General features: G+C 38.0%; 1 pseudogene across 1 annotated transcript; it reads right to left on the bottom strand.

Annotated features, from left to right (window-relative positions):
• Window positions 1–704: 704 nt before the first annotated feature.
• Window positions 705–6,429, bottom strand: LOC149551343 (disease resistance protein Roq1-like; annotated as a pseudogene). The gene is made up of 5 exons (XR_016353453.1): window positions 5,946–6,429; window positions 3,778–3,983; window positions 2,207–3,350; window positions 1,871–2,104; window positions 705–1,739 (listed from the first exon to the last, which is right to left on the bottom strand). The product of XR_016353453.1 is annotated as a disease resistance protein Roq1-like (transcript).
• Window positions 6,430–7,071: the final 642 nt, after the last annotated feature.

The following is a 7,071-nucleotide window of genomic DNA, read 5'->3' as shown; positions in this document are numbered from 1 at the left end:
TTCTACAAAATGAAAAGGAAAAAAATATAATTAAGAAATAAATTTAATTCTCCATTAATTTTTCCTCTTATTAAAAAAAATATTTTCTTTCATTATAAAATTTTAAGAAATATATATTTATCATTAAATATGTAAGAAACAAAGATACTTCATATTATTTTAATTATATAAATAGAAAATCAGATGAAAAAATTCCATTCATAACAATGTAGCTTTAAAAAATCCATTTATAATTCAAGTAGACTATCAACAATTTTATGGAAAATCTGCATAGTTTTACACTCTTTGTCTTTTCTGATCTTTATCCGAAACGCCTTCTTCGTTATTCCATGGCTCCTTAGACCCTCTTCAATTGCGAACAGCTCCATAGAATCAGATCCTACAATTGTAATTATCCATTCTCCGTGAAGCAAATAACTGCCGCTAAATGTGAATTCATAATCATAGAAGTATTGATTTATGTAATCAGATATGCATTTATCACAACTAGGGAAGTAGTGCTATCGATCACAACTAGGCAACAAGTAGTACTAGGGAAGTAGTGTCCATCCTTCCCCTTCTTCGTCAGTGTCCACCAATCCTTCCTCTTCTTCATCAGTGTTGTCGGCTCCAAGTTCGATGACTTTATTAGCTTCAGAAAATAAATATTTGTTTAAACCTGACTCCGCTCCACCCACTGCTCTTCCAATCACAACGCTGTCCTCTGGGACATTCTGAAATAGAAGACAAAACATTGTCAGTTCAAACATCATCCCTGGATAATTCTTTTTATTCACAGACCAACTCCAACGTCATTGCCCAAAATATATCCCTATCTTGTCGGAACCAATGCCCCAAACGAAGCTGAGTTTCAATAATGAAAGTAATAAAACTCACATCAAAAATAGATTTACGATTGCCTGTTAAAAATGAGTGTCGATAGTATTACCTTCAAGTTACCAATGCAATTCCGTATTAGTGCATTGCCGCAACCATAGAGTACCATGTATTTTTTCACTTGCAATTCTTCAATATCTGCCATGTTCCGCAGCTTCTCAGAAGAGCCAAGAGCCAATCACAATTCCCTCCAAGAAGCGTCTTCTTGGAAGCATGATGTTCTGTAATGGCAGCTCCTCAACCTCAGGACAGCCTCTAACTTTCAACTCTCCAATCTCCGAGTTACCCGACACAGTTTTCAGATTCTGGCAATTAATCAGTCGAAGACAATTGAACTCCCCGCATCCATTTATTATAACCCTCACCAGGCAAATTGAATTTACAAATTGTAGCGAATATCCTTGCTGGTCTTCAAATTCGTACTTTGTTATTTTCAAATTTTGACAATTATCCACCTCAAAATGTTTCACCTTCACACTTCCGTCAAGTATTATAGTTTCCAAACATCTCATGCCACTGAGACGCAAGCAGTCGAACTCTAGTTTATCACAAAGATAAATTTTCAATTCTACCAGCTCTGCAAGATCATGTATTCCTGACACACTTTCCAATTGACTACACTGATCAATTGAGATATATTTCAGGCAGCTCAGATGTTCAAGTCTCACTTCCTTAAGCGCAAGGTCTGGGCACCCACTAATATTCAACCGAACAAGCTTTATAAGATTTGATATTCCTGACACACTCTTGAAATGGTAACAGTTTACAATTGTAATTTCTTCCAGGCAACTCAGATGTGCAAGACTTAGCTCCTCAAGCTCTGAGCAAAAGCTAATGTCAAATTTTTTCAACTGGAAGGGTGCCTGAAGTTCAAGATAAAATTTGTTTAAAGTTTTCAATGATTTTAAAAAATTGGTCAGAAACGACCTTAAAGAAATGAATTGCACCATAACGATTAAGGAAATTTGGTTATAGAATGAAAATATCAAAATACCTGTATGCGATTCTCCCACACCGTTTTGAATCGTCCATATTCAATTATCAAACACTGCACGTATTGTAGAGAAACCCATGAAGGAATGCCCGGAAACTCGAACCTTGGTGTGCCCTTAAGCTTGAGCCATAGTACGGAAGATGGCCTCTCAATACAAATATCTGGTTGACCTACAAAGAATTTTAATTTACGCCTCATAGATCTATCGAACATGGAATGGAAACCCATTGATCCCTACAAGCACACAAGCAGCTCAATTTTCTATTGATACACTAACATGTGAAGATTTGCAATAGCACAATACTGAGAAGAAATGTTGAAGGGTTAAAAGTATACCAAATATTGGAGATCTTGAGGACGCCACAAGCGAAGAGGACTGCTGAGCTCCGATGCCATTTCTCTTCCTAAGTCCCTTAGATGGTCATGCATTCTCAATGCAGGCTTCATACCTGAATGAAATACATTATATACCGAAATGTGTGTTTCCTCTACAAGGCACTTATCTTTGAGCATTTCCAGTGAATGTTGAGCGTTCCAACCTGAACCCTCCCATACTCTTTCAGCTATTTTCTTTGACTCGCCAATGAAAAAACAGGCAATATCCATAAAAATCTGTTTTTCTTCCCCACTCAAACCATCAAAACTTATTTTTAGTCTGTGCTTTACATTCTGAGGTAATGTCTTCCGCGCCTGAATTAATGCTGACCTCCAAAAACTATGTGGTTTACCATGGACATGTCGGCCAAGAACTTGGAGAGACAAAGGTAACCCTCCACACACCTCTACAAAGGCCTCAACTAGCATCTCATACTCGTTAGATGAATGAGGTTGGTTGAAGGCGTGCCAACAAAATAGTTCTCTCCCATTATTTGTATCCATTCCTTTTAGATTATAACCATCACTAATCCCTTCCCTTGTAAGCACTCCAACATGACGAGTTGTAACAATTACCACATAATTGCAAAATTTATTTAAGATGTCAATGATCATTAGAGCATTTAATTGCTCCACATCATCGATGTCATCTACAACAATGAGAAAGCTTACATCGGGGCTTCTTTGTAGATGATCTTTGAGATAGCCCATTCCTTCCTCTGTACTTGTAGGATTGAGAATCTGATCCTGGAAGAGATCCTTGAGAAGCTTCCCTTGCAAAGAAGGTAATCGGCCTGCCACATGAGCTTCTCGCACATCAAACAAAAAACTTGCTCTACAGTAATTTGAGCTCTTCCGATTGAACAGCTCTTTGGCAAGCGTTGTCTTGCCGCAGCCACCCATGCCAAAAATCCCAACAATCTTAGACTTACACTTCTCTTCTTCAAGTCCACATTGATTTTCAAAATCCTGTACAAGATCATTAAGGCACCGCCTCTGAAAATCTTCCACAAGGTTGTCAAGACCTACTGGAAATGTGGCAACATGTAAAGATGTTTTCTTTTGTACTTCTTTTTGCACTGCTGCTATTATGGTTTTGCAGTCACTGAAAATTATTCAGGAAATGAAAAAGAAAGGATGAGAAAACAGTTAACTAATTTTGAAATTGAAAAATAATCACTAAAAAAATAACTGCCGAAACTGGGAGCTGTGAGAAGAGGACAAGACAAGTCCAAAACAGAGCATACAGAATTCAAAAGAATAAAACGTACACACAACTCTACTGCAGCAGAAAACAATTTCCTTTTACTCCACTCACCTAGACCTGATTTCAATTGCATTCATGTATAGAAGGAGTGCACATCGTATTACATGCATCCAGAAGTTTCTTGACTTCAAAAGATCTAAAACCTCAACTGCCAATTGTGCTTTATTCTTGCCGGATGTTCCTAAATTTCTAATTGCTACATGCATTCACAACTTTTAAGGATGGAGAAATAAACTCCTACCAACAGAAACCACTGAAATCTTACCCGTTGAATTCATCGCCAGCCACAAATGAAAGAGATTGAAGTGCTTCCTTCCACTCTGGAAGCTTCTCCAAGTACCTCCTCTTATTTTCAAATTCAGTGAATGCGTTGGCATACTCGCCCTTTTCTATAAATCGCAGATCGGACGGCTTCACTTGATAAAACACAGGAATAATCTTGGCCTTAGTTTGTAACATAAGAGCCAGCTCTGTTGGCAGCATTAATTTCTATCAATTGTCGGCAACCTTATGGTTGGTTAACCGTCCACCGTCCAGCCCACACTCAGCACCGTCCACATTAAAAGCAGACAAACAGCAGCATACAGCCGCCGAAGGTCATTTCAGAATCAGTCTTCAACTACCAGTAGTTGCATATATTAATTGATATATATTAATATTATATGTCATGCAATACATGTGTTTGATATTCTAGAGAGTTCTCAAACCTCTATAAATAGAGGCATTATGTAAAGATTTGAGTATCAGATGTTTATCTGATCATGGTGGATCAGTAGAGCCCATTTTGGGTTTCTCATTGTGGATCATGAGTGGATGGAATGCTGTAGCATTCTATGGATTTGTAATGGAGTTTAGTTATGTTAATGAGTATGAATTGCTGTAGCACAACTTGATGTCTTCATGTTTGTCTTTGATCCACTATGTCCACCTCCTTCAAGTGGTATCAGAGCTAATGGAATATGATCCTAGAGATCATGGAGAGCTCAAGAAGTTTAAAATTGGTGAAGAGTGTTGTGGCAATGTAGCCCAATAGACAATGGCATTTGAAGTTATCTTCTACAAGAATAAAGAGAAGAACAAGTCAAAAGATTGCTATGAGAAACAAAGAAGCTGTGAAAAGAAAGAAGCCAAAGTTGAAGTGTGCGTTAGAAACATGTGGAGCATCTTTGTGCAAGCGGGAGTGCCAAAGAATGCATACACATGACATGAAAGATATTGATCATGGAAATTTTTATTATGTTTGTGTTTGAAATATGCGTGTTAGTTGTTATGCATTAGTTGTTAAAGTTAAGTTAGTTATCTTAGGTGTAATAAAAGGTGAGATGGTGTGCTAAAGCTTGTTGTCATAGTGCAAAGGTCTCTGTGTGTGCTAATTTGGAGTTTAAGTGTTGGAATTTGGATGAGAAAATGTTTAAGGCTTTGTCATATCAAATGTGGTCATGTAATAGTAGATTGCTGAATTGATATCCCCCAATCAAGTGATGAAGATTTAATGAGAATTGCTTGTTAATAATCTATTGTAAGGGGTGCATTATCGGTTGTACCCGACACCCTAGAGTTTGACTGAATGTATTGATGAACCATGTATCTGAAAAGGATTCCTATAGAACTGGCGAGTACAACGACTGGGCACCCATGTATCTCAGTAGATGAATTTCTTTTTATATGGACTCAATAATCAGTTTGATGCAAGTCAAGAAGGAGAAAAGCCAAAGTGATGATAATTTTCCCATAGTGATGATTCATGGTCAGTAGAACCAATGAATGCTTGGTTTGTAAACCATTGGAGTGCAAAGTTTATGGTGATCTTGAAACCATTTGTGTAATGTTTGAGAATTTTGTGGTGAACTTGAAACCACTTTAGGATTGCATTGGTTAGGGGTAAGCCGTAAAACCCAAAGTAATTATGACAAGGGAAAACAATATAAATGCAGTAGCATTAGTGATAGAAATTAAGGGGGAGTGTTGGCAGCATTAATTTCTATCAATTGTCGGCAACCTTATGGTTGGTTAACCGTCCACCGTCCAGCCCACACTCAGCACCGTCCACATTAAAAGAAGACAAACAGCAGCATACAGCCGCCCAAGGTCATTTCAAAATCAGTCTTCAACTACCAGTAGTTGCATATATTAATTGATATATATTAATATTATATGTCATGCAATACATGTGTTTGATATTCTAGAGAGTTCTCAGACCTCTATAAATAGAGGCATTATGTAAAGATTTGAGTATCAGATGTTTATCTGATCATGGTGGATCAGTAGAGCCCATTTTGGGTTTCTCATTGTGGATCATGAGTGGATGGAATGCTGTAGCATTCTATGGATTTGTAATGGAGTTTAGTTATGTTAATGAGTATGAATTGCTGTAGCACAACTTGATGTCTTCATGTTTGTCTTTGATCCACTATGTCCACCTCCTTCAAGCTCAGCCAGACACCAAGGTGACTCTGCATATCTTCTAGAGAAAATGGCGATGTGCACTTTGGCAGATTTTATTGCCATCTCAATAGTAGAGGGAAACGACTCTCCAAGTTCTTTCTCCTCAAAATCAAGAAATGCTCAGACGCCTACCTCATTAAGGGCGTTGTAAAGCTGGGTAGCAAGGGTACATTTGACATCAGGGCCTTTGTGATTGATGAAAACATCAAACGATGTCGAAGATTCAGAAACCTTTCTTCTCTTTCCATCAGGTTCTATTCCAGAGAAAGCAATAAATCTGTGCTTTTGCTGTTTTTGCTGGTGAGATGACGAAGAAGAAGCCATTGATACCAGTTCAAAGGCTGAAAAACCCTTTAAATAATAAAATGAAAGAGTATGTAGTTTACAAAATAGAAAGAGAGTAGGACGAGTAGGGCTTGATTGCAGAAGATGAGTGTATGTGGAAAAGCGAGGAGGGGAAGGGAATTAAATAGGCGGGTTCAGTCGTTTCCTGGAAGCAACTGGGAAAAGAAGAGCGAGGAAAAGAGCAAAGGCACCTTTCGGTACGAAAGGCAGATCCAGTCCAGGAAATAAGATGCCTAGAAATTCGATGAACAAAGGAGAAATAGTTATTAGGATCCTTCGTCGAAACATTTAATGGATGATTCCAAAATGCTTGGACTAGGTAGGAATCTACATGATTTCGAATTGGTAATAATGAGACAGGCTCTGTGGGTGCCACTGCCTTGTTGATTGGGAATGTTGAAGGAAGGAAAATGCTTGGAAAGTAGACAAGCGCAGGTTTGTTCAAAGAAGGCGGCAGGCTGGGTCGGGGAAGGAAAGTGCTTGGAAATTACATAATCTCGGCCATGTTCAAAGAATAAAGTGGTTTCAGTCATTTCGTGGAAGCATTTAGGAGACTAAATCCAAAATGCTTTATCAGAGGGCCCTGTTGATGTGTGTTTTATGACTCACCAAATAGTAGAACAAAATATCGAAATATCTTGTCCTCTCTTGAATAAAGTCTTGTGTATGATAAGATTGCTAGAAGATCATACAATGACTTCAAGGTTCCTTTAATGTCAAATCTTGACTGTGGATAAGATCGGTGGTTGATGTGATTTGCTGATGATCA

This window comes from Cupressus sempervirens, chromosome 6 (assembly GCF_028749045.1).
Source record: "Cupressus sempervirens isolate cs-2001-9-10 chromosome 6, ASM2874904v1, whole genome shotgun sequence".
Taxonomy (NCBI): Eukaryota; Viridiplantae; Streptophyta; class Pinopsida; order Cupressales; family Cupressaceae; genus Cupressus; species Cupressus sempervirens.
This window is presented reverse-complemented; position numbering and strand designations above follow the sequence as displayed.